Source organism: Sus scrofa, chromosome 14 (genome assembly GCF_054392235.1).
Source record: "Sus scrofa isolate SSC_HxYL_T2T_F1_AM1 chromosome 14, Sscrofa_HxYL_maternal_Yorkshire_Landrace_v2.0, whole genome shotgun sequence".
Taxonomy (NCBI): Eukaryota; Metazoa; Chordata; class Mammalia; order Artiodactyla; family Suidae; genus Sus; species Sus scrofa.
The window spans coordinates 149,861,810-149,886,450 of record NC_139396.1 but is presented as its reverse complement, the minus strand read 5'-3'; the positions used below and the strand labels follow the sequence as shown (position 1 = coordinate 149,886,450).

Genomic DNA, 24,641 nt, shown 5'->3' with positions numbered 1-24,641 from the left:
CAGCTGCAGCTCCGATTTGACCCCTAGCCTGGGAACTTCCGTATGCTGCAGGTATGGCCCTAAAAAGAAAAAAAATTCTGTTGTGTGAATATGTCACATTTGATTTATCTGTATTCTGTCAATGGGCATTTGTTTTGTTCCCAGATTTTTGCTATTATGAATATTGATGGTATGAATATTCTCAAACATTGTCTCCTGATGTACATGTGCAATACTTCTGTTCAGCCCTGAATGTAGAGTAGACTTGTTGAATTATGAGGTATGTCGGTGTTTAGCATTGCAAGTTACTGTCAAATCATTTTCCAAAGTGATGATAGCAATTTAGAATTATATATACCCACATATAAGTAATTCCATTATCCATCTATCATCAACTCTGCTATAACACAACACTTGTGTCATCACAGGGCTTATGGGAAAAATGCTCAAAAGTTTTGTCAGTGACATGTAAAAACAGCATGGTTTTACATGTTAAATAAAGGACAGAAGTCACAGTCTTCTCGATAGATGCAGAAAAACATTTGATAAAATTCAACACACTTTCATGATAAAAACCCTCAACAAATTGGGCATAGAAGAGGCAAACCTCAATATAGTAAAGGCTATATATGAAAAACCCACAGGTAACATCATACTTAATGGTGAAAAGTTGAAAGCTTCTCCTCTTGGTTCAGGAACAGGACAAAGATACCCACTCTCACCACCTATTCAATATAGTACTGTTAGTCCTAGCCAGAGATATTGGGCAAGAAAAATAAATTAAGGGCATCCAAACTAGAAAGGAAGAAAAAAAATTGTTTGTTTGCAGATGACTTAGTTTTACATATAGAAAACCCTAAAGATTCCACCAAAAACTGTTAAAACTAATCAATGAATTCAGTAAAGTGGCAAGATACAAAATAAATGTACCCAAATTAGACTAATGAAAAAATATCTGAAAAAGAAATGAGGAAAGAATCCTATTTGTAATAACATGAAAAGTAATAAAATAGGAATAAATTTAAACAAGGGGATGAAAGATCTATATGTCGAAAATGACCAGACACTGATGAGAGAAATTGAAGAAAGCACAACTAAATGGAGAGTTATCCTATATTCTTGGGGGGGAAGAATTGTTAAAATGTCAGTACTACCAAAGTGGTCTATAGATTTGACACAACCCCTATCAAAATTTCAACAGCACTCTTCATAGAAATAGAAAACAAATCCTAAAATTCATATGGACCCCCAATAGCCAAAGCAATCTTGAGAAAAAAAGAACAAAGCTGGAGGCATCATATGTCCTGATTTCAAATCGTATTACAAAGCTATCTTCATCAAAACAGTATGATATTGGTATTGGTATAAAAACAGACATATAGCTCACTAGAACAGAGTCCAGAAATAAACTCACACATATATAGTCAACTAATATTTGACAGGGGAACCAAGAATACTCTATGGGAAGAGTATTTCTCAAGAAGGGAAGGAAGGAAATTACTTATTGTTTAGTAAGTGCCTAAAATGTGCCAGGTGTAGTTATACACTTTTACATTTTTTAGTGTCTTCTTTAATCCTTAAAGTAGCTCTGTGAAATAGATTTAGCTTTTTATAGTGAAGGAAATGAAACAGACTATGATGTCCCCATGTTATGCAAATATAAATATATCAAAGTACTCTTTTTCACACCTTTTAATTATGCTTTGGTATATAAGAAAATTCCATTAAAATGGTCCATCCAGTTTTGGAACTTGAAAAGGTTCAATATTGAGTTATTTATTTTACCGGGACCTAAAGCTACAGACTAGGTCAGTGCTACTTAAAATGATTATGTGACACTATGATTACAACTATATTAAAAATGCTCATGCCTTTTCAGGTGGGTGTGTTCATTATCTTGATTGTGGTAATGGTTCTCATGGGACTACACATAGGTCAAAACTTATCAAATTGTACACTTGAAATATGTGGTTTGTTGTATGTCAGTTGCACATTAGCAAATAAAACTGTAAAAAAACATGACCTAACTTTATGTTGTCTATAAAAAACCCACTTTAAGTATAAAAAGACACAGGTGGGTTTAAAGTAAAGGAATGGGAAAAGGTGTGTCATGCTACCACTTATCAAAAGAAAGCAGGAGTAACTATATTAATTTCAGACAAAGCAGATTTTAGATCAAGGAGAATTCTTAGGAATAAGGGGGAGCATTACATGATGATAAATGGGATAATCCTCCAAAAAGATATAACAATCTTGACAATAGAGCATCAAAATATGTGAGATAAAAACCGATAGACCTGCAAGGAGAAATAGACCAATCTAGGGTCATAATTGGTGACTTTATCACCCATCTATCAGTAATTGATGGATCCAACAGACAGAAATTCAATAAGGGCATAGTAAAACTGAATGGCACCATCAGTCAACTGGGTCTAATTGACATTTATAGATAACTTCATCAAGTGACAGCAGAATATTCATTCCTTTCAAGCTCACTGGGAACATACCAACATAGACCATTTTTGGGGTCAAAAAACAGCTTACAAAATTTACAAAGTATGCTCTCATATTACAATGGAATTAAACTAGAAATCAGTAACAAGGATAGCTGGAAAAGCCCAAGATATTTGGAGATTAAACAACACATTTCAAAATAACACATGAGACAAAGAAGACACCTTAAGCAAAATTTAAAAATATTTTGACTAAGTGAAAATGAAAATACAACTTATCAAAATTTGGAGTTCCTGTCGTGACTCAGGGGTTAATGAACCCGACTAGGATTCATGAGGATGCAAGTTTGATCCCTGGCCTCGCTCAGTGGTTTCAAGATCAGGCGTTGCCCTGAGCTCTGGTGTAGGTGGCAGACATGGCTCAGATCCCACGTTGCTGTGGTTGTGGCACAGGCTGGCAGCTGTAGCTCCGATTGGACCCCTGGCCTGGGAACCACCATATGCCTCAGGTGCAGCCCTAAAAAAAAGACAAAAAAGAAATTGTGGGATATAGTGAAAACCGTGTTTAGAGGGAAATTTATAGCAGTGAATGCATATATTAGAAGAAAAGAGAATTAAAATCAATAATCTTATGTTCCACTTAGGAAAAGTAGAAAAAGAAGAATGCATTAAATCCAAAGTAAACAGGAGAAAAGAAAAAATAAAAATTAGAGCAGAAATCAGTGAAATTAAAACCAGGAAGTCAATGAAGAAAATCAACAAAACCAAGGGCTAGTTTTTGAAAAGTTCATTAAAATTAATACATCTCTATGCAGGCTAACAATCAAAAAAAAATGAGAAGACATAAAGTACAATATTAGACATGAAACAGAAGGTATTCATCACAATCCCATGAACATTAAAGGATAATTAAGGAATATTATGAGCAACTCTATGCCCATCAGTTTGATAACTTAGATAAAATGGACCAAATCCTTGAAAAACAGTCTAATAACAGTCACACAAGGAGAAATAGATATTGAATGAACATGTAGCTATTAAAGAGATTTTTCACTTCTATTTCGCCACATGTTTTTACTCTTCTTACTCTCTTCATTCCTTCTCAATAACTTCCTCTGCTTCTGTTCTTGGGTTATTTTCTGTTTGTGGTACTTCTACTAGAGTTGTGTGTACACATGTACTAGAAACAGTTCAGTTAACTTTTGTGTTTTTTAGGGCCACACCCATGGCACATGGAAGTTCCCAGGCTAGGGGTCCAATTGGAGCTGCAGCTTCCAGCCTACACCACAACCACAGCAATGCCAGATCTGAGCTGCATCTGTGACTTGCACCACAGCTCACGGCAATGCCAGATCCTTAATCCACTGAGCAAGGCCAGGGATCAAACCTGCAACCTCATGGTTCCTAGTGGGATTTGTTTCCACTGTGCTATGATGGGAACTCCTCAGTTAACTTTTTATGTTAGAGAAAAACTCCAGCCTTTTAGAGAATGGAGACCAAGCAAAACTCCATAGGTGCCAAGAATGGACAAGAGTTAATGGATCACAGCAGAGCAGTTTATTATTCATAGTACAGCAAACATCAGGAACATCAACCTGGTACCCCTGTTCCCCATATCATAGCAAATCTTGGTCTTAAGTGCTATTATAGTGTGGTCGGAATCTGCTGGTCTCACAGGTATGGCATTTCCATAACGAGTGTTGTGTCAAAGGCTGTTGGACACCACTGGTGGTCCTAAGATTGTAGTAGAGACCTGATGTAATGTGTGTGCCAGGAACCAGTGGATGCTTACCTATATAGAAAGGCAAGTCAGGTATTGACAGGAGCCCCCATCCTTGTAGACCATTTAGCCTCTTTAGCTTATAAATGGAGGCTCATCTTTTGAGTCCATTGGGTTTTGTTGGGTTATGCTGGTTGCCGTCCCAGTAATCACCACCCAGTGATCAGATGTGTCCCACGCACATGACCGTGGTTGTCTCACACTGAGATTTCTTGGAGTCTATAAACAGAGGTCAATAGAAGACTCCCAATTTGGCTAATGAGGGACCTGATGTCTAAGTCTTTATTCTTGTCAGTTTTTCCTCAGGGACTTGCTACTCTAGTTAAGATTTCAAAGTACAAATCTTTGCTCTGCCGGTTAATAGCTATATCATTTTGGGTAAATTACGTGATCGTTCTGAGGTTATTTCCTCATCGATAAAGTGGATATGTACTTACCTATCTTGCAGATCTTTTGGAGAGATTAAAGGTAATAATGCATTTCATTCATGGGACATAATAAGTATTAGTTTTCTTCTCTCCCTTCCTACTTTGTTCCCTCCTAATGATAATCAGCTGCAGTCATTTAAGGACGATGTAGTTATAGATTCCTTTCTGCCTTCTCAAGTAGAATTTTAATGGAATATGAAAATGACTATAAAATAGCTTAGCCATGTCTTTTAAAGCTTAATTCTATGTTTAAGAATTTGCTCTTAAAACTCTGGCTTTTTTTTTAATGAGTTGTACTTCTTCCATATACAACTGAGTATGTTAACTTTTATTTGGTTAAAATAAATTCCCATAGCAACATTATTATTTTAGTATAGTTAATTTTTTTGAAGTGTTTTAAGTTTAAGGAGAAAATCATTTTGACTGTTATTATTTTTCAATTTGTTCTTTTTCCTTGGGGCATGCAGAGATAGTGATCAAATAAATACAGTTGATGATTCCTTCAAAGTAGAGTCTCGTCCACCTAAATCATAATTTTGAAGATTTCCATGATTGCCTTGTAGTGATCAGTTGTTTCAAATATCTAGTTATACTTTCTCCCGAGGACAAACTTGGCAGTGAAAAACCTATTTTCCTTAAGTACTCAGAGTTGTTCTTAACACATACACACACTGCTATGACAAGATTAGAAATTACGTGACATTCTAGTCTTTTCACTTTAGCGCCATTGGGGGGCAGGGGACGACCCGTCAAATGCATAATCTTTAGAATCTAACTTCCCTTAATGCCTCTTTCTGATTAGTTATTGAGGAAAAGCTGCCATCTTTCCCCACATTCTGCTTTGAGAAAATCCTTCTGAAACTCATGACTCCTTTTCCAGTTAAGGAAACATTCTTAGAGGTGAGGCTTTTTATCTTTGTAACTCCATTCCTTCTTAAACTTTTGTACAAGCTTTGGTGCTGGAGAAGCTTAAAATCTAATACGAAAAAATAAAATGAGAGGTACAGACATGTGAATGTACCAGTGAAAGCCCTTAAAACTTTTCTTCCCCTAAAATAAAGCAATGCAGTCAGCAGCTAAACATACCACCAATGACATTTTATGTATCTTAGATTAATAATAATGGATACTATGCAGTTGCATTCCATTTGCCACTTTTCTCCAGACTCTTATAAATCATATTCTCTTTAATGCAGCTAATGTGCAGACTCAGACTTCTATATGACCTTGGACAAATTAACATGGACCATTTTTTTCTGTTCCTTCCCAAAAGTTAAATGTTTTTCAGAGTCTATGAATCAAAATTAATGCTGACTTTTACTTAGAAGTCTCAGCTTTGAGTCAGAGATTCAGAATAACTTTGGGTGCTTAAAATGATGAAATCTCTTGGTGACTTTGATCTCTTCTTTCCAGTGTTATTGAGTAGGCTTAGTAATTTGTCACCTTATGTGAAACTATGGTTTGCATATATTTATTTCTGTACAGGTTTTTTTTTTTTTTTTGGAGGTGGGGGGAAGCTTGAGAATTTCTGTTCCATTTTATTTAATTTGTGTTGGTATCAGATCATGGGTTTGGGAATGGAATAGAGAACAGATGTGAGCAGATGTTGGAGGAGGAGTGGCAGTCTTCCCAATAAACTGGTGGGAAAGAGAATGTCGAAGCAAAGAAAACTTGGGCCTTTAATAAGCAATGTAAGAATGTAACTATGTAGCAAATCAATTTACTTTTTTCTACTCTTGCTGTCATTTTTCTAAATTAGCCTTCACTTCACTTTGTAACAGGTTTTTCTAGCTCAGTCTTGGCTCATTCAATCTGTTGTTATTGTTATAGTTTCTTTTTTTCTTTTTTTGTTACACCCACAGCATATTGAAGTTCCCAGGCCAGGGATCGAATCTGAGCTGGAGCTGTGACTTCAGTGGCAGCAATGCTGGATCCTTAATCCACTGCTCTGGGCTGAGGATCGAACCTATGCCACCACAGAGACAATGCCAGGTCTTAACCCACTGTGTCATAGCAGGAACTCCCTCATCTGGTTTTTTGGTTTGTTTGTTTGGCTCAATGTGACCAGCGACTTTACTTATTTTTTCCCACTCTCACCACTTCTATTTATTTATTTATTTATAGAGGAGCTTTATTTTTTCTATTACAGTTGATTTACAATGTTCTGTCAATTTCTGCTATACAGCAAAGTGATCCAGTCATATATATATATATATACACACACATTCTTTTTCTCACATTATCCTCCATCATGTTCCATCATAAATGACTAGACATAGTTCTCTGTGCTGTACAGCAGGATCTCATTGCTTATCCACTCCGAATGCAATTGTTTGCATCTACTAATCCCAAACTCCCAGTCCATCCCATTCCCTCCCTCCCTCAATCTGTTTTCTTATGTGTACCCAAAGTTATCTTCCTAAAATACAAATCATCCTGTCAGTCTCTTGCTTAAAATCCTTTTTTTGTCTCTCCATTGCTCTCAGGAAAAAGTCTCAGTTTTTAAACATGACCTACACAGACTTAATGGTCTGGCCCCCTGTCTAACCGTATCTCCAGTTACTCCCCCCTTGATTATCATTCTAGTAATACAGGTTGTTGTAATTGTTGTTTGTCATGTGCTTCCATTTCTTCCTATGCCCTATTCTTTTATTTTCTAACTAATTTTGATTTCTTCCTTCAGGTCCCAGATGAGCCATTACTGCCTGTGTCTTCCCTGACCACCTGCTACCAAGTAGAGTTTAGGTTCCCTTTTAATGTGCCTCCCCTGGAATATCCCCATCACAATGCCTATCACAGTGGGTGTTAATTGCCTCTCATTGTTTTTGTATCTTCTACTGGACTAGAACGTTTATGAGGGATCAGGCCATGCTTGTCTTGGTCATTATTGCATCCTTAATGCCTAGCAGAATACCTGGCATGAAGAAGGTGCCCAGAATTTATTTGGTTAATTGAATGAATGAAGGAGCTGAAATTTCTGAATGGTTAACCCAGAGTCTTTACATCTCACATGTACAAGTTATTCTGTGATCTCTACTGGGATCACTGTAGGACCCAGGAAATGGAACTCAGGACAGGAATGGACAGCTCCGACTCATCAAATCTAAAACCTAGGGAGCCTGTACATGGCTTGAGAAATAAACTCTCAGGATGCAGAGTATCTACAATGAAGCAATGTAGATTTCTAAATATTATGTTGAAACTCCGAGGAAGGGAGATCTTAGAACATTTCTACCAATCAGGGAAAAGGTAAATGAAAAATAATAGAACTGTTTCTGTTTCTACTAATTTAAGATGTGTGGAATTCAGTTAATTATGCCTACACTGTTTTACTTTAGAAAATAAAAAAAAGGTCTTTTTCTTCATAAGAACTTTTTTTTTTTTTTTTTCAACCGCAGGTGCCCTTGAGGAGTTGAGGAATTGAATCTGTGGAGGACTTCTGTATTTCTCAGTTTCTCCTGTTAAGAGCCTTAGCTTTGTCCAGGATGACTCCAGCTGTAGCAGTGCTGTCTGCCCATCCTCCCTACAGACACGGGAGGGCAGTGCAAAAGCAGGTTTATGTTCCCTGGACTTCTTTATCTCTCCCAAGGTGTCATAAAAATTTCTGTTTCTGTCCTGCCAACGGATGCATTTCCTGTTCCTAGTCTCCATTCCCCATTCTTCTAATTATCCCCAATAGAAATGGCATGAATGACTGAAATCAAAATTCTTATAGTTCCCCAAAACAACACAGAAAGAAATTCACACATATCAAAATTGTACAAATGTATCACTGAAATGCACTACTTACACATTTTTTTTGAAATCATGGATTATTTGAGAACCTGTTGAATGTTCTCTTGATGGATGGGATCCTTTCTCCAGAAATATGCACATACACACAATTTTGCATACAATTTCAGAGGGCTCATGAACTATAGCTTAAGTGCCTCTGATGGAATATGTTTACTGAAGTTCTAAGATTTGGGTCCTGGGATAAAGAGTATTAGAGATTCTCATACCTTTCTATTTGTTATTAAAAATGAAACAAGTTTCCAAGATATGCACCCAATCAGAGTTTGATTATATGCTTTGACATGTACTTTGTTAATTTATGATTCTGGGTCAGTGCAAGTCTATTAGGAGTTTCAAAGGAGGATCATTTGATGTTTGCTGAGAGTAGTTTGAGACCATTAACTTTCTAATGAAAATATGTGGATGTACAGTTAGAAAAATGGGAATTAGCTGAAGTTAGCTAAAAGGGGGGAGTCTATGTACTTTAATATTTCCAAAATGCCAGGACTTTAATTTATGTATGTGTAAAATATATATATATATAACATATAAAATATATATAAAATTACACATATAAATAAAATACTGCCCCTCCCTCACCTTGTGCTGCCTCCACCCCTTCCCAGGCTCCAAAAATTCTGATATATTCAGCAGTGACTGGGAGGATCCTGGGCTGTGGGCAGCTGGAGTTCTGTTTGTAGGAAGCTTAGAAGAGGGACAGTGCCCAGGGGGCACTAATGCTGATGGCTCTCCCAAGGGCTACGACTAGGTACAAAAGCCATTCCTTAACCTTGTAGAGTGTATGTCCTGATGTTCATCTGAAGGAGACAGGACTGGGGGACACAAACTGGGGCCTCAAAGGGATTAGTGAGTTGTTTTCTGGACATAGACCCTCGGGGTCTATGGGTCTATGTCAGGGAACTAAAATTTAAAACAAGTTCAGTGAAGCTGCAGGACTACTAATGAACTTGGCATTTTCCTTATCTCGGTGATTGGTAGGTTCTAGATGTTAGTGTAATCAGTGCAAATGCAAAAGTGGAGGTGCTTTTCTTCCCCTTACCTGCAAATTTTCTCCTCTCAACTTTGTGTGACATATTGGAAATACTTTTTTTCTTTTTTCTTTTCTTTTCTTTTGGCCACACCCTGGGCACACAGAAGTTCCCAGGCCAGAGATTGAATCTGAGCTGCAGCTGCGGCAACGCCAGATCCTCAACCTGCGGCACGGGGCTGGAGATTGAACCTGCACCACCACATAGACAATGCTGGATCCCCAACCCACAGGACCACAGTGGAAACTCCTGGAAGTACATATTAATGTGGTACACGGCTCAGCCGTTTATCAGCTATGGGACCATTGAAAGTTATCTAGCTGCTCAGCTTCTCATCTATGAAATGGAGACAATAACAGTATATCCTTCATAGGGTTATTGTGAAAATTAAATGAAATAATGCATGTAAGGAATTTAGTGCAGTGCTTGTTGCCTAGTAAGCAGCTAATAAACGTTAACTTTTTTTTTTTTGTAGTTATTTGGACATCTAAACTTCCCTACTAGGCTGACTATAAACTTCTGAAAGTCAAGATTTGTCCTGATGCATCCTATTTTTACTACAGAACTTACATAAAATAGGCTTTTAGAGGTATGTTTTGAAAGAATGGAGGAATGAATGAGGGAATGTGTGAAGCTGGGTTGAAAAATAGATGTTTTGAATAAACTTGGACAGATGTCCTAGGGGCAGGCCCTCTGACTGGACTGGTCTTCCAGTGTCTTTGCATGGCCACTGACCATCTCTTATCTTTTGCTATCACCTTGGTGTAATCTCTTTAGAAGACCTTTTATAATGAGCTCTATTCAAATGAGCTTCTTTGCCCCTGGCTCCACTAGTTATATTTTCTATCACTATCCTTTGTTCATAGCACTTATAATTTGTATTGTAAAGTATATAGTTACATGGTTATTCAGCTTTTAAACTTGTTTTTTCTGTCCTACTACACAACAAACTCTGTTACAAAAGAGAAGTATTTTTCCTCATTAATCCATGGAAAGACAACATAGTCTAATGGGCAGAGCTAGGGCTTGAATCCATGCAGTCTGACTCCAGAACCTGCCTGCTTTCAAATCCTGGTTCTGGCCCTTATTAGCTGTGTGACCTAAGACAAATTGTTTAACCTCTCATTAGTTTTCTAGTCTTCAAATTTGGTATAATAATTATAGCTTCCTGGGGCTCCTGCCCTGGGTCTTGTCCTTTAGAGGACCCTCCTATGACTCTCTTCTGGCGGTATCTCACCCAATGGGTTAGCAGTCCATAGGGCCAAAGGCACATGCCTGTATCTGTCTCTTCTAGACCATACTGCTAATACTTGATATCCCAGGACTCCCTATCCAAATAGCTCTAAGCAAGTTTCCAGAGCCAGATGGGCTTTTCCCTATGTCCATTCTCCCAGAGCTAGACTGTGTCACTCATGTGCACATCCAGAGACCTGATGGTGACTGGGGATCTGCTGTGTGCAGAGTGGGAAGGTAGACACAGCTTGGATGTTTGGGCTGGGGGGTCTGTATCCATCAATGCAAGGCTCATGGTATGGTGAAAGATATGTCGCAGGTGGGAAGAAATGGGAGGTAGGCCAGGGTCCTCTAATTTACTCTTGCTTCTAACGTGGCAAGTATTAGGCCAGTAGATCGTTATGAGGATTAAATGAGCTATTACAAGTAGAGCCTTTAGAAAATTCTTAGTATACTGTGAAGTAGTCAATAAATATTAGCTATTATTTTTATGTCTTTATTTGGCTTAGACAGGGTTTAGTGCATAACAGGGATTTAATAAGTTATTTTTTAAACAAGTGAATAGATGAACTATTAACAACTCATTAATTGGAGTAATCATCTGTGTGTTTGAACTAAAGTTTTCTTCATTTATTATGGTCATGATTAATTGAAAGTAAGAAATCCTGGCTTGACATTCACAGTTAAGTATGAATTATAAACCTTCCCATATGGAAAAAGATCTTAGATGTTAATTTCATAGAATGACAGTTCCCAGAAAGGGTCTGCATCTTATTAAGCTAATCAATTATTATCTTTCACAAGAACACCACAAGGGATTTGAACTTATGTACTATTATATGTTCCTTGCTAGCTTAAGTACATTGGCAGTGACATACACAACAGTAGTATCAACAACAGGATTCTAGACCTCAAGACAACTCCACTGGTTTTCTGGCAGCATAGAGGAAGTGACTGCCTATATTATTTGCGCTCCCAAAACCCAGCTCTGATGATTGACCAGGGACCAAACCCCTCAAGATCAAATCATTTCAGCTCATCAACATATGTGGAAGGATCATGGACTTTAGAGACAGAACAGAAATTAGTTCTGCCTCTGCCACTTACTAGCTATGTGACCTTGGGCCAATTCCTTGATTTCATTTTCCAGTTTCCTCATCTGTATGAAGAGAATAACAATATCCACAGAGGTGGATTACTGAGTAATGCTGTTGGAGGACATAGCCTGGCATGCAGTAGATTCATTCCCTTCACTAATTACATTTATAGGGCTATGAAACCAAGAGTTTTTGATAATACGCAAGAGACTGAACATACACTTTCAAATCTGATTAAAGAGTAAAGTATCTCACCAATGCAGTGTCAAGCATGAGAAAACTTCATAACAATTGAGAGCAAGAGAATATAGTGAATTACTTTTTTTTTTTTTTTTGCTTTTTAGGGCTGCACCCACGGCATGTGGAGATTCCCAGGCTAGGGGTCCAGTCAGAGCTGCAGCTGCCAGCCTATGCCACAGCCATAGAAACGCAGGATCTGAGCCGCGTCTGTGGCCTATACCACAGCTCATGGCAACGCAAGATCCTTAACCCACTAAGAGATGCCAGGAATTGAACCCGCAACCTCATGGTTGCTAGTTGGATTTGCTTCCACTGTGCCACGACGGGAAATCCTATAGTAAATTACTTTTAAAACATAATTCAGACATTCATTTTATTTAAGTCATGTAAAATGCCATTTTATTGTCTTTTAATTCATATAGCTTAATTGCTGTTTTATTGGTAAAGTAAGAAAATATAAATAAAACATTTTAAAAATAAACCACAATTATGTTTTAATTCTGATTTCTCCAAATCTGTTTTGTATCCTTATTAAACCAACATCTACAGAACTGCTTCAGGGCCCTTTACCTATGAGCTGGTTAAGAGGACACACTCTTCTCTCCTGGATTTATTGTCCTCTGAATGACATTCCCCGCTCCCCTCCCCCCACTTCAGCCTCACTAAAGTCGACTCTTAGAAAAGGAAAAAGAAATTTCAATTTCAGTAAATCTGGGAAAGTGAGCTGAGAGCCAAAGGGGAGCTTCACTTCCAGATTGATCTCTTACATCCACTCAGGGTGCTGTAGCCAGTTGGACGTGACTTCAAGGACCTGAGCTGAGCTGCCCATTCCTTCCCCCAAAGAGAATCTGTCTCTCATTTTCCTATCAGAATATGGAGACTCCCTTTTTTACTGTTAGAGATAGCTCTGAAAGTACAAATGCCTTTTGGGACAGGGGACTTAAAACTCATGATAAAAAATTGAGTGACTCAAGTGAGCTAAATTCTTGGCAGTAATTTTGCTGGGTATACAGAAGAAGAAGGGAAAAAAGAATAAGAGAAGAAGAGAAAGGCATATGCAGGAGGAGAAAAGCATAGAGCAAGAATCAATAGGGAGCTCAGAAGGAAATTTTCACTGACTGGGGTTTTAAACCAGAATCTGAAGTTTTGAAATTCTTTAGTTCTAGCAATAGGCTTTGATTTAAACAAGAAAAAAAAAATACTAGAATAGACACAAAATGTGTCTCACGTATCCATTTAGTGGTGGTTTGCAGCCATTTAACTAACACTTGTGGTATTGACTTCAGGGTCCATTATGGGCATCAATGCAGCAGCCTGGATTTTTTCTTTTTTTTACAGTTTGATTTTCAAGACTTTCCCATAGCTTTTAGTACTGTTTTTTGGACTCATCTTCATTAAGGATTTTAAAAGCAAAGGTCTTTGCTTATACTGAAAGTGCTACTTTTCCTGGCATCATAGTTCCTTGCTAATGGGTTTCTGAATACCGTTTTCATTATTTAATTTTTATAGAACTCTACTTCCTTTATTATTGCCTTTGCCTTTGTAATATGTACAATCTGTTAGCTACATATTGCTAAGCTTTAAATATTTTTCTTGTTTACCATTAATAAAAAGTGGTTGCTGATTCATTTGCTTTGCAGAATAAATCACTAACCTTGTCTATGCCCAGCAGAAAAATGGCATATATTATCTCCTGATAATCCTCACTTGCTACTTCATTCTGATCGCTCTCTTTTCCCCTGTACTGTTGAAGATATAATGTTCTTTGGTTATGGAGAGGAAATAAGCATAACGGTAAGACTGCTTGGACTTTACAAATTTTAGTAGTAATCACTTTATAGTAACATATGTAACACCTGACAGCTTACAAAAGACTTTGACTTATCTTGTTTGATTCCTGAAGAGTTGTCCTAATTATGATCCCATTTTACAAATGTGACCTACATGAATTCATGATTAGCAAGTGACTGAAGCTACCCCCTTCGTTCCTTTAATCAGGCTCAAATCTTTTCCATCTAAAGACCTAACATCTCTCTCTCGGTCCCAAAGGGTTTTAGGTACAACCCTTTTCTCTTCCCCTTTGGAGCCAAGCAGCTCGAGAATGGTCTGTACTCCTTTTCCCATTTCCTCACATCCTGTTCATTTTTCAACTCCCTAAAATCCAAGATTGGTGTCCCCCACTGATAGATTGACTTAGTAAAGGGCGTTGCAACCTTCTGGGTTGCTAAGTGCAGTGAGTACTTTTTAGTCCTTTTATCTGAGTCTTCTGTACTCTTTGACAGGTTATTTCTGCCTTCTTACACCTCTTCCCTTGGCTTCAGGGACATCACCCTCCTGGGATTTTCTCCTGCCTCTCCAGCAGTCTCTAGGTCTCTTCAGCGACTTCTTGTGCTTTACCTTTATATAATGAGATGCCTCAGAATTCCAGCTTCCACTCACCCCACTTTTCTTCTCATACCAGGGCAGTTTCAGTTTCATTCATTTCTGACTTTTCCCACTATAGGTAGATGGTGGAAACATCTATCTCTTTCTTTTTTTAACTACTACAGATGTTTTCAAACAAAAATAAAAGTAGAGATAGTAGTTTAACTAATGCCCATGGACCCATCACTCAGCTGCAATAGTTAACGACATTTTGCCTATCTTATTTCACTTGTAAATACTTCAAATCCATCTCATAATGGCTTTTTAAAAATCATAATCACTGTGCCTTTCTCCCCCCCGTCTTTTTAGGGCTGCACCCATGGCATATGGAAGTTCCCAGGCTATCGGTTGAATTAGAACTGCAGCTACCGGCCTACACCACAGCCACGGCAATGCCAGATCCTTAACCCACTGAACAGGGCCAGGGATTGAACTCACATCCTCATGGATGCTAGTTGGTTTTGTTACCGCTGAACCGCACTGGGAACTCCCTATGCCATTTTTATACCTAAGCAGAATTAACAGTACTCAGTGTCATCTAATATTTGCTAGATTTCTATGATTATTTCAGAGATATCTTTTTATAGTTGCATTATTAGAATCTAGATTCAAATGAGTTGATGACTCTTAAATGAGTCCTCATTTCTAATCCTGCTATGTCAGGCCTCTCTCTTGGACTCTAAACACAAGTATTCAGGTGACCTTTGATACTTGCGTTTGGAGGCCTCAGCAGAGTTTCAGATTCTTTATGTCTCTAAGTTAACTTCCTTTGTCCTTAAAAGCTGATCCTCATCTTGTGCTTCCTCTCTTAGTAAATGCCCTTACCACCCAGTTGTTCACGCCTGAAACTCAGGGTTTATCTCATTCACTTTCTACATCCAGCATGTTACCAAATACTGTCATTTCTGTCTTCTAAATATCTTTTCAGTCCATCTTTCCATCCTTCCTGCGGTCTTAGTTTAGGTCATTGTTTTTCCCTGGATTGCTGCGACAGCCTTCCAAATGGTCCCCTGTTTCTAGTTCTGCCTCCTCCAAATAGTCTTTCTATTACATCTAGGGATCTTTCTAAATTGTAAATCTGATCATATCACTCTCCTGCTTAAAGCTCTTCAATAGCTCCCCATTTTTTTCAGGATAAACTTTAACATATAAGGCTTTCAAAACCCAATGTTGGCTAACGTCTCTAGCTCCATTTCCCCCTTTCTTTCCTGGTACTGTGTGCTCTAGCCATACTTTCCTCTATCGTTCTGTGTCCTTTCTCGCTTTGGGCTTATGCACATGATGTTCTTTCTGCTTGCAGTGCTCTGTTATTTCCCCTTTCAACCCTTTCCTTGTTGATTTAAGTCCTATTTGTCTTTGCATCTTTGCTTAAACAACACTTTTGGACAGTCTTCTCTTATGCCCAAGCCTGAGTGGGTGCCAGCTCTCAGGATGCCTGGGGTACCTGGGGGTACTCAGTTTTGATCCCTTCTGTAACATTTATTCCACAGATTTGTAATTGCTTATTTGATATCTTATTTGTAGTTATAGCCTAAGTGTCAAACATAGTGTCTCTTATAGGCAAATGCAGAATAAAGATTGATTAAATGAATGAAGCAATGGTTCTTCTACGTCCCAAGTTCTTTCTAGTATCCTAGTGTTTCTTAGTGTTGTAGTATAGTTTCTCAGTGGTGTGATATACTAGTTAGTGTTGTATACTAGTATACTGGTGTGGTATACTGCTAGTTTCTCAGTGGTGTGATACACTACTTAGTGTTGTATACTAGTATACTGGTGTGGTGTACTGCTAGTTTCTCAGTGGTGTGATATACTACTTAGTGTTGTATACTAGTATACTGGTGTGGTGTACTGCTAGTTTCTTAGTGGTATGATAACCATTACTATATCTTATAGGTTTTGGAAAATTCAATTGAATTTCCAGAAAACAGTTGAAATATGGAAAAAACATAGTGTAGGGGAAAGTTTGTGAGCTTGTTCCTGTCTTAGAGCCTTTGTACTAACTACTCACTTGCCTTGGGCTATTTTTACCTAGTTGATTCCTTGTTGGTTAGACTGAAGTATAAATATCAGTCCCTTCAGACAGGCATTTCCTGACCACATTGTCTAATGCAATCGCATGGTTACTATCACATGTCCTTGTTTTATTTCTCTGTATAGCACTCATTGCTATTTTTTTTTTAATTGTTCTTTTGTCTTTGTCTTTCTCCCCAAAGGTGACAAGGGACCTTGTCTATCCTGTTCATTGCTGTATAGTAGGTACTCTACAAGTATATATTGAATTAATGGAAACATGAATGAATGAATGACTGCTCTAGAAGTTGAGGTGATACAATTTTAGGACTGATGAGAGAAAATGACAAGCTTATTTCCTGAGGGGTAAGGTTTTTCAAAAGTAAACAAACTTTTTGTAGGTTCTGCTGTTACTTAGACATGAGATCTTGTTTGTAACCTTTTTCTTTGCTATTCCTAATTTTCCTTTTCTTAAGGGTGTGTGGAGACCTGTTTGATGGACACTCTCCATTGGACCACCTATCACATGAGGTGATAGGCATGTGTTAATATTAGCAGAATCAAAAGACAAGCAAGCTCTGAGGTGTAAATGAATAAGAAAGGTAATCAGGGAACCTTCTGAAAGAAATCTTTTAACAAAAGAGAGAGGCAATGCTTTGTTTTTAGAAAACCTGTTTGTAGAGGCTTATTATAAGGCTAACTGATTTAGCCCAAAGAGCAATCATAAGGTTCAATTTGGCTAGCTTTGTTAACGCTGGCAGTTTGTGGGGACTTTGGATAGTAATGGGTTGGGGGAGGGGAAGGGAAGTTTGGTTGGAAAGGCAATAAAATGTGAAAGTACATTTCTCGTGAGGCAGCAGAAGCTTCACCTTCAGAGGCAAGATAGAGCCCATGGCTCTGAATTTGGGAATGCAGAGAGATTAAATTACTATTCTGGTTCCTTTCCAGCCCTTGAGAATATTGTCCAAAGATAGTCTCAGTATCCCAGTACCCATTTAGTAGCCACAGTAAGCGCATGATTGAAGCACCTACTTGTAAGGCCAGCCTTGAATCGAAACATTTGTCTCATCTAGTTCACTGAAAATTAAATACCATATGACTCCCTATCTTCTAGTTTCATGGTTCCTTAATGCCAGTGCTCCCTTTCCTTCTGCCTTCTGCTCTCCTGCCAATACCTCCTATTAATAGAAGCTAATAGGAAAGTATAGTTTATAGACTCCCAGCCACAACATTATAGAGCAGAGTAGAAAAGGATGAGTACTTAACAGAGTAGAAAATGATGGGTTAGAGACAATAAAAGTGTGAGTCAGTACAAGTGTCAAAGGAGAGGAGGGATAAGAATCCCTGAATTGTAGACGGATTGATATCATGTTAGTGACACCTTCCCTCGTGGGGCTCACAAAGTCATTTCCCTTTCTGGGTCATATTATCTAGTGAATTCCCCAGTTGCTTAACTTAAAGCCTGTTGATCTTACATTCTTTCTAATAGAGACCTCTGAGTTCTACAAGAGGATCTGACAATAATAGATATCATTTGTGAAGTATCTGTGTGCTACAGCACATCAGTGTCTCATTTAATCCTCACAACAAATTATAAAGTGAACACAATTATTATCTCCACTTTATGGTAGAGGTGACCGAGACTGAAGGAGGGACATAAGCTAATATAAGCCAGTGCTGATGTTTGAACTGGAGCTTTCTGACCCAACACCTGTGCTCCTACAATTGCAGCGCAGTATCCAGCCTAGAATTTGGGATGAGTTTCTCACTATGAACCTCCAAATGTAAGTTTTCTCTCTGGTGTTCAGTTTCTTCTTACTCGTGAGAATCCCAGTGGGAAATCTGTGTTACTTGGGTGGGAGACCCAGCGCTCAGGATCTTTTGTTTCTTGAACTTTTTACTAATGATTCTTCAAATTTATGGTCAAGAAGGTTTTTTGAATTTTTTTTTAACTGTAAAAAAAAATTTTTTTTTTTTTTTTTTTTTTTTTTTGCTAAGTGTTCTCCCTTTTACCAGTCAATCATATGGTTCTCTTCAGAGCAGAAATGTCGCAAGATTTATTCCACCCCATAAGTAGGTTATGAGGATAAATGAGACGTTGTAACATGCTATAACATGGCAGGTATTCAACAAATAATATTCAACAGTGTTTACTTTTCAATTCGCTTATTTTGTTGAGAACAAAAAGTTTCGTTAAGAGACAGACCTGTATGAAACATTTTGCAGATACTTGATGAGGCCACAGTGATTGAAAGGGAAAATATTCTGGAGGGTGAGCTGAAATTCCTTAACAGTATCTATCTGGCCCTTTTTTGAGGTTAGGAGCAATGCAATAGTTAAATAGCATTTGGAAATCATTTGAACCTGAAGAAAACCCATGAAATACCATTATACTTTACCTACAGTGCAGTTGAGAGAAACACCATGCACATAGTAGTAAGGAAGTGCTGTTTTAAAATACAGCATGGAGAGTTCCCGTCGTGCCTCAGTGGTTAACGAATCCGACTAGGAACCATGAGGTCAACCATGACGTCTGTTATACAGACGTCAAGCCAGTAAGGTCATCATTAAAGTAATATTATCTGGTTAAAATTTGTTACCTTTTGTTTTCCATGTTATCTACTCAAGGTGAAGTTCTTGTGTTATTGTGTACACTTCTGGCACATTTCCTTGGTTGATTTACTGTAAGCAGCTATTACATAGATAATCAAGGGTGTAAAGACCTTACATATCAGTTACTCTCTGTTTCTTAAGTCTTTGAAGTCACCTGGGTTCTAAGTTAAATGCAACTATTCCTGCTTTACCACGAATGGAGAAATCCAAATCTATAGCTACAGGGCAGGGGAGAAGTTCTAAAGCTGTTCAGTTCAAGGATTCTACTTTGAAAAATTGTTGAGGACCCCAAAGAGCTTTTCTTTAAGTGGGTTATATCTTAATATTTGTTCTATTAGAAATTAAAACTTGATAAATATTTCATCTCATTAAAAATAACGATGACAAATCCACTAAACCCACTAAATGTTAACACAAAATACAAGTAACTTTTAAAAAAAATCTTGCAGGTACATTTAGTCATGCATGAGGGCAGCTCTACTGCTACAAATGTACACAATGTCCCACTCCCACTTTCCCACAACACTGTTTCATCCAGGCGAAGCTGCCTAATGATGACCATGAACAGGTGAAGGTCTGGACGCTTTCAAGGCTTTACTTCTTCTTCTTCTTTTTTTTTTTGACAGGAATGTTGTTTATTTGACATCCAAACATCATAAGGGCTTGACTTCTTTTATCAGCACTCCCATTTTATGAATGATAGCCCATCAACCCATCCTTACTTAAATTTCCTGGTAAACTTGGGTATAACAGGGTGTCATGGGATCCAAACTTTTTTTTTTTTTTTTGCTTTTTAGGGCTGCATGCACGGCATATGGAGGTCCCCAGGCTAGGGGTCGAATTGGAGCTGTAGCTGCAGGCCTACCCAGAAGCCACAGCAATACTAGATCCAAGCAGCGTCTGCAACCTACACCACAGCTTATGGCAACGCCAGATCCTTAACCCCCTGAGCAAGGCCAGGGATTGAATCTGTGTCCTCATGGATACCAGTCAGATTCGTTTCCACTGAGCCATGATGATAACTCCCAAACATTCTTTTTTTTTTTGTCTTTTTTAGGGCCGCTCCCGTGGCATATGGAGGTTCCCAGGCTAGGAGTCCAATCGGAGCTGTAGCCGCCGGCCTACGCCACAGACACAGCAACGTGGGATCCGAGCTGCATCTGCAAGCTACACCACAGCTCACGGCAACGCAGGATCCTTACCCCACTGAGCAAGGCCAGGGATCGAACCCGCAACCTCAAGATTCCTAGTCAGATTTGTTAACCACGGCACCACGACGGGAACTCCCCCCAAACATTCTTAATAAGACTTTGAAGCATCTTGGTGCCAGACCAGCAGCTCAAGCAGCCGCAGCCCACAGCCAACTATAGGTAATATTTTTAAATGAAATTAATATTTTTAATTAAACTTTTTATTTTGACATAATTTTAAATTCATATGCAGTTACAGATGAGACCCCATGTATTCTTTACTCAGTTTTCCTCAGTGATCCATTCTTGCAAAATTGTAACACAACCAGGATATTGACATTGATACAGCCAAAATACAGAACAATCCCAGTATCACAAAGTTCTCTTCTGTTGCCTTTGTAGCCATATCCCTCTTCTCTCACTACAAGACCCTTGAAATCGCTAATCTGTTCTCCATTCCTTTAATTCTGTCATTTCAAGGATGTTATATAAATGGAATCATGCATATGTAACTTTTTAGGATTGGCTTTTTTCCCCCTTTTTACATACACATGAGGCATAAGGACTAGGGGTTGAATCAGAGCTGCAGCTGCAGGCCTACGCCATAGCCACAGCAACACCAGATCTGAGCAGCATTTGAGACCCATGCTGCAGCTTACAGTGACACCAGATCCTTAACCCACTGAGCAAGGCCAGGGATAGAACCTTCGTCCTCAGAGAGACAGCATCAGGTTCTTAGCCGGCTGAGCCATAACAGGAATTCAAAGATGGACTTTTTTTCACTTGGCATAATTCCCTGCAGATTCTTCCAAGTTGTTGTGGGCATCAGGAGTTTATTTTCATTGCTGAGCAGTATTCCTTGGTATGGATGGACCACAGTGCATTTAACCATTCAGTTGTTGAAGGGCATGTGGTTGTTTCTAGTTTTTAGCTATTATGAATATGGCTGCTGTGAATATTTATGTACAGGTTTTTGTGTGAACATGTTTCAGTTCTCTGGGATAAAAATGCCCAAGAGTATAATTGCTAGATTGTATGATAGATATATGTTTAATTTTATAAGAAACTGCACAACTGTTTTCCATTGTACCATTTTTAATTCCCACCAGCAATATAAGAGTGATTTAGTTTCTCTGCATCCTTGCCATTGTTTAGTGCCGTCCTAATTTTTTTTGCAGGGAAGCGAGAGACAATTTTTTCCTTTTTTTTTTTTTTTTTTTTTTTTATGGCCACACCTGTGGCATATATGGAAGTTTCTGGGCCAGGGATTGAATTCAGGCTGCAGCTGTGGCAGCTACTGGATCCTTTAACCTACTGCTCCAGGCCAGGGATGGAACCTGAGCCTCCACAGTGACCTGAGCTGTTGCAGTCAGATTCTTAACCCTCTGTGTCACAGCAAGAACTCCTTTCCTACTTTTTTATTGTGTAAACATACACCTAAGAAAATTTACCATCTTAACAATTTTTAAGTGTGTGGTTCAGTGGTATTAAGTACATTCACATTTTTGTGCAGCCATCATCATAATCTGTCTCCAGAATCTTCGTCTTATAAAATTGAAACTATATGCTCACTAAACAACAACTCCCTATTACTTCCTCTCCTTGCTGCTGACAGTCACCATTCTGCTTTGTCTATATGAATTACCTAGGTAGTTCATAGAAGTGGAACCACACAGTATTTGTCTTTTTGAGACTGGCTTATTTCACTTAGCATAATATCCTCAAGGTTTATCTATATTGTAACATTTGTCAGAATTTTCTTCCTTTTTAAGGCTGAATAATATTCCACTGTGTGTATATACCACATTTTGCTTTTCATTCCTCATTTGGTGGACACTTGGTCTGCTTCTCTTACTAAACCAGGTTCATTTGCTTGATGTACAGTAAGCCAAAATGCTGAGGTGCCAAGGTTTGCAGCAGAGAAAGGGTTTATTCATGAGGTAGCCAAGTGAGGAGACATAAAAGATCTCATATCTGCCTCCCTAAAGGCCTGGAGCTTGAGATATTTATGGGATAAAGAAGCAGAGTCTTAGGCAAGAAGAAAGGTGATTGAAGTAGGGAAAAGATAATCAGTGTTCTGCGCAGCTGTGTCTGAGTCATGTTTCTTCATGTGATGCGTATTCAAAAATGGAGGTGCTTAGGGTGTCTGAGGGTGGAGTTTTCAGCCCTCTGATGTTAAAAGGTCATTCATTCATCAGACAAGTGAGCAGAGCCTGTTTTAGGGTCGGTGGTCCCAACCAGTCTTGGCAGACTTGAACTTGACAGGAGCAACTCCATATTCCTGGAAAACAACTTAATCTCCCCCATTACTGCAGTGACCCATATGTGAGGCATATCTATAGAGGTGGTTAAGGAGTCAAATAATTAAGGTGAACTTGGTCAGTGAAGGCAGGTTACAAGCGAAGGGATTTTTAGCAAGCTGTTCCCTTACCTGCTGTTCTATGAGACAAGCTCAGGAATTTGTTAGTCACTAGTTTCCATTAACCCTATGTGGCATGGTTTCAGGATGGGTTTTTTAACCCTGTGGGGCACAGTTTCCCTTCTATCTTTTATCTATTGTGAATAATGCTGCTAAGAACTTGGGTTCTTATCTCTTGAAGATGCTGGTTTCATTTCTTTTTGGTATACCTAGAAGTTGGAATTGCTGGATCATATGGCAATTCTATTTTTATTTTTCTGAGGAACTGCTGTACTGTTTTACACTGCAGCTGCACCAGTTTACATTCTCAGTAACAGTGCACAGGACTCTAATTTCTCCATATTCTCACCAATACTTGCTATTTTCTATTTTGTTTTGTTTTAGCAGCCATCCTGCTGGGGATGAGGTGAGATCTCATTGTGGTTTTGACTTGAATTTACCTCAAAGTTAGTGATTTTTGAACATATTTACTGTGCCTACCTGGTTTTTTTAGTAGGCTGTCTCTATGCCATGGGTCACCTGAGGTGTAAACTTAAGGTCCTTTCAGGTCTTTTCTGAGCCTGTGCCTTTTGCTTTGCATGTGTGGTCACTTTCTAAGTTCCCCTGTATGTATAGTTGCTTTTGAATGTCTTAGTCTTTAAACACCTAGCTCCCAAAGGGGAAAAAGAGAAAAATGGAGAGGAGACAGGGAAAAAAAGGTCTGATTCTTTAAATCCCCTGGAAGTCACTTCAGCCAGAATAGGGAAGCATGTGCAATAATGGCTATGCATCTCTGTGTCTGTTCTTCCATAATCAGAAGCAGCAATCACTGATTAGAACACAATTCCCCAGTGGTTGGAGGACAGGGTCCTTATTGTCTACCCTGGCCCTGCAAGCAGCATGCAAGATCCTCCAGGAATAGACGCATGGCTGCCTGCCATTAGTCTGGGGATGGTGGATGGGTAGCTGCTGCTGAACTAAGAGCTGACATTGATCAAATTAACTGCAGTTTACCATTCATATCCTTGAACTTGCAAGTCTTCAATAGACTCCAAAATAGTTACACTAGATTCTGTTGGTTTGGTTGTCTAGGTGGGGAGATGGATTCTTTGTGCTTCCAACTTTACCATTCTCCCAGAGTCCTTCTCCTGGTGTATATTTTCCTCTTTTTCATGTTTATTTTTTTACAAATTTAAAAAAATTTAGTTTTTCTTATATTGAAGTATATAGTTAATTTATAATATTGTACTAGTTTTAAGTGTACAGCAAAGCGATTTATTCAGTTATATGTAAATATATACATATATTTCCCATTCTTTTCCATTATAGGTTATTACAAGATATTGAATATAGTTCACTGGGCTATGCAGTAAATTCTTACTGTTTTATCTATTTTATATAGAGTGGTGTGTTATCTGTTAATTCCGCAGTTCTAATTTGTCCCTCTCCCACCCTTTCTTCTTTAGTAGCCATAATTATTTTCTGTATCTGTGAATCTGTTTCTCTTTTGTAAACAAGTTCATTTGTATTATTTTTTAGATTATACATATAAGTGACATCATATGAGATTTGTCTGACTTCACTCAGTATTATAATCTCATGGTCCATTCATGTTGCTGCAAATATCACTATTTCATTCTTTTTTATGGCTTTGAGTAATATTCCATTGTATATGTGTGCATGTGCGTGTGTGTGTGTGTATTTGGGTATATTTTCTTTAATAGGCTGTTTTATTATTTTATTTTTTTATTTTTATTTTTGTCTTTTTGCTATTTCTTTGGGCGGCTCCCGCGGCATATGGAGATTCCCAGGCCAGGGGTCGAATCGGAGCTGCAGCCACCGGCCTACGCCAGAGCCACAGCAACGCGGGATCCGAGCCGAGTCTGCAACCCACACCACAGCTCACGGCAACGCCGGATCGCCAACCCACTGAGCAAGGGCAGGGACCGAACCCGCAACCTCATGGTTCCCAG

The 24,641-nt window shown here is 38.5% G+C and overlaps 1 long non-coding RNA gene across 3 annotated transcripts in view; it reads left to right on the top strand.

The window, feature by feature from the left end:
• LOC146397086 (uncharacterized) overlaps positions 1–24,641 on the top strand; it is an 88,185-nt gene that overhangs the window by 37,847 nt on the left and 25,697 nt on the right. The window contains exons 2-3 of one of the 3 annotated variants that reach the window (XR_014827064.1): positions 8,039–8,229; positions 9,939–10,052. The exons of 1 other annotated variant lie outside the window; for it this stretch is intronic. This is a non-coding gene — a long non-coding RNA (uncharacterized LOC146397086). Of the gene's footprint in view, positions 1–8,038; positions 8,230–9,569; positions 9,719–9,938; positions 10,053–24,641 lie in introns of those variants that run through there. One more of the 3 variants, XR_014827066.1, reaches the window with a different exon arrangement.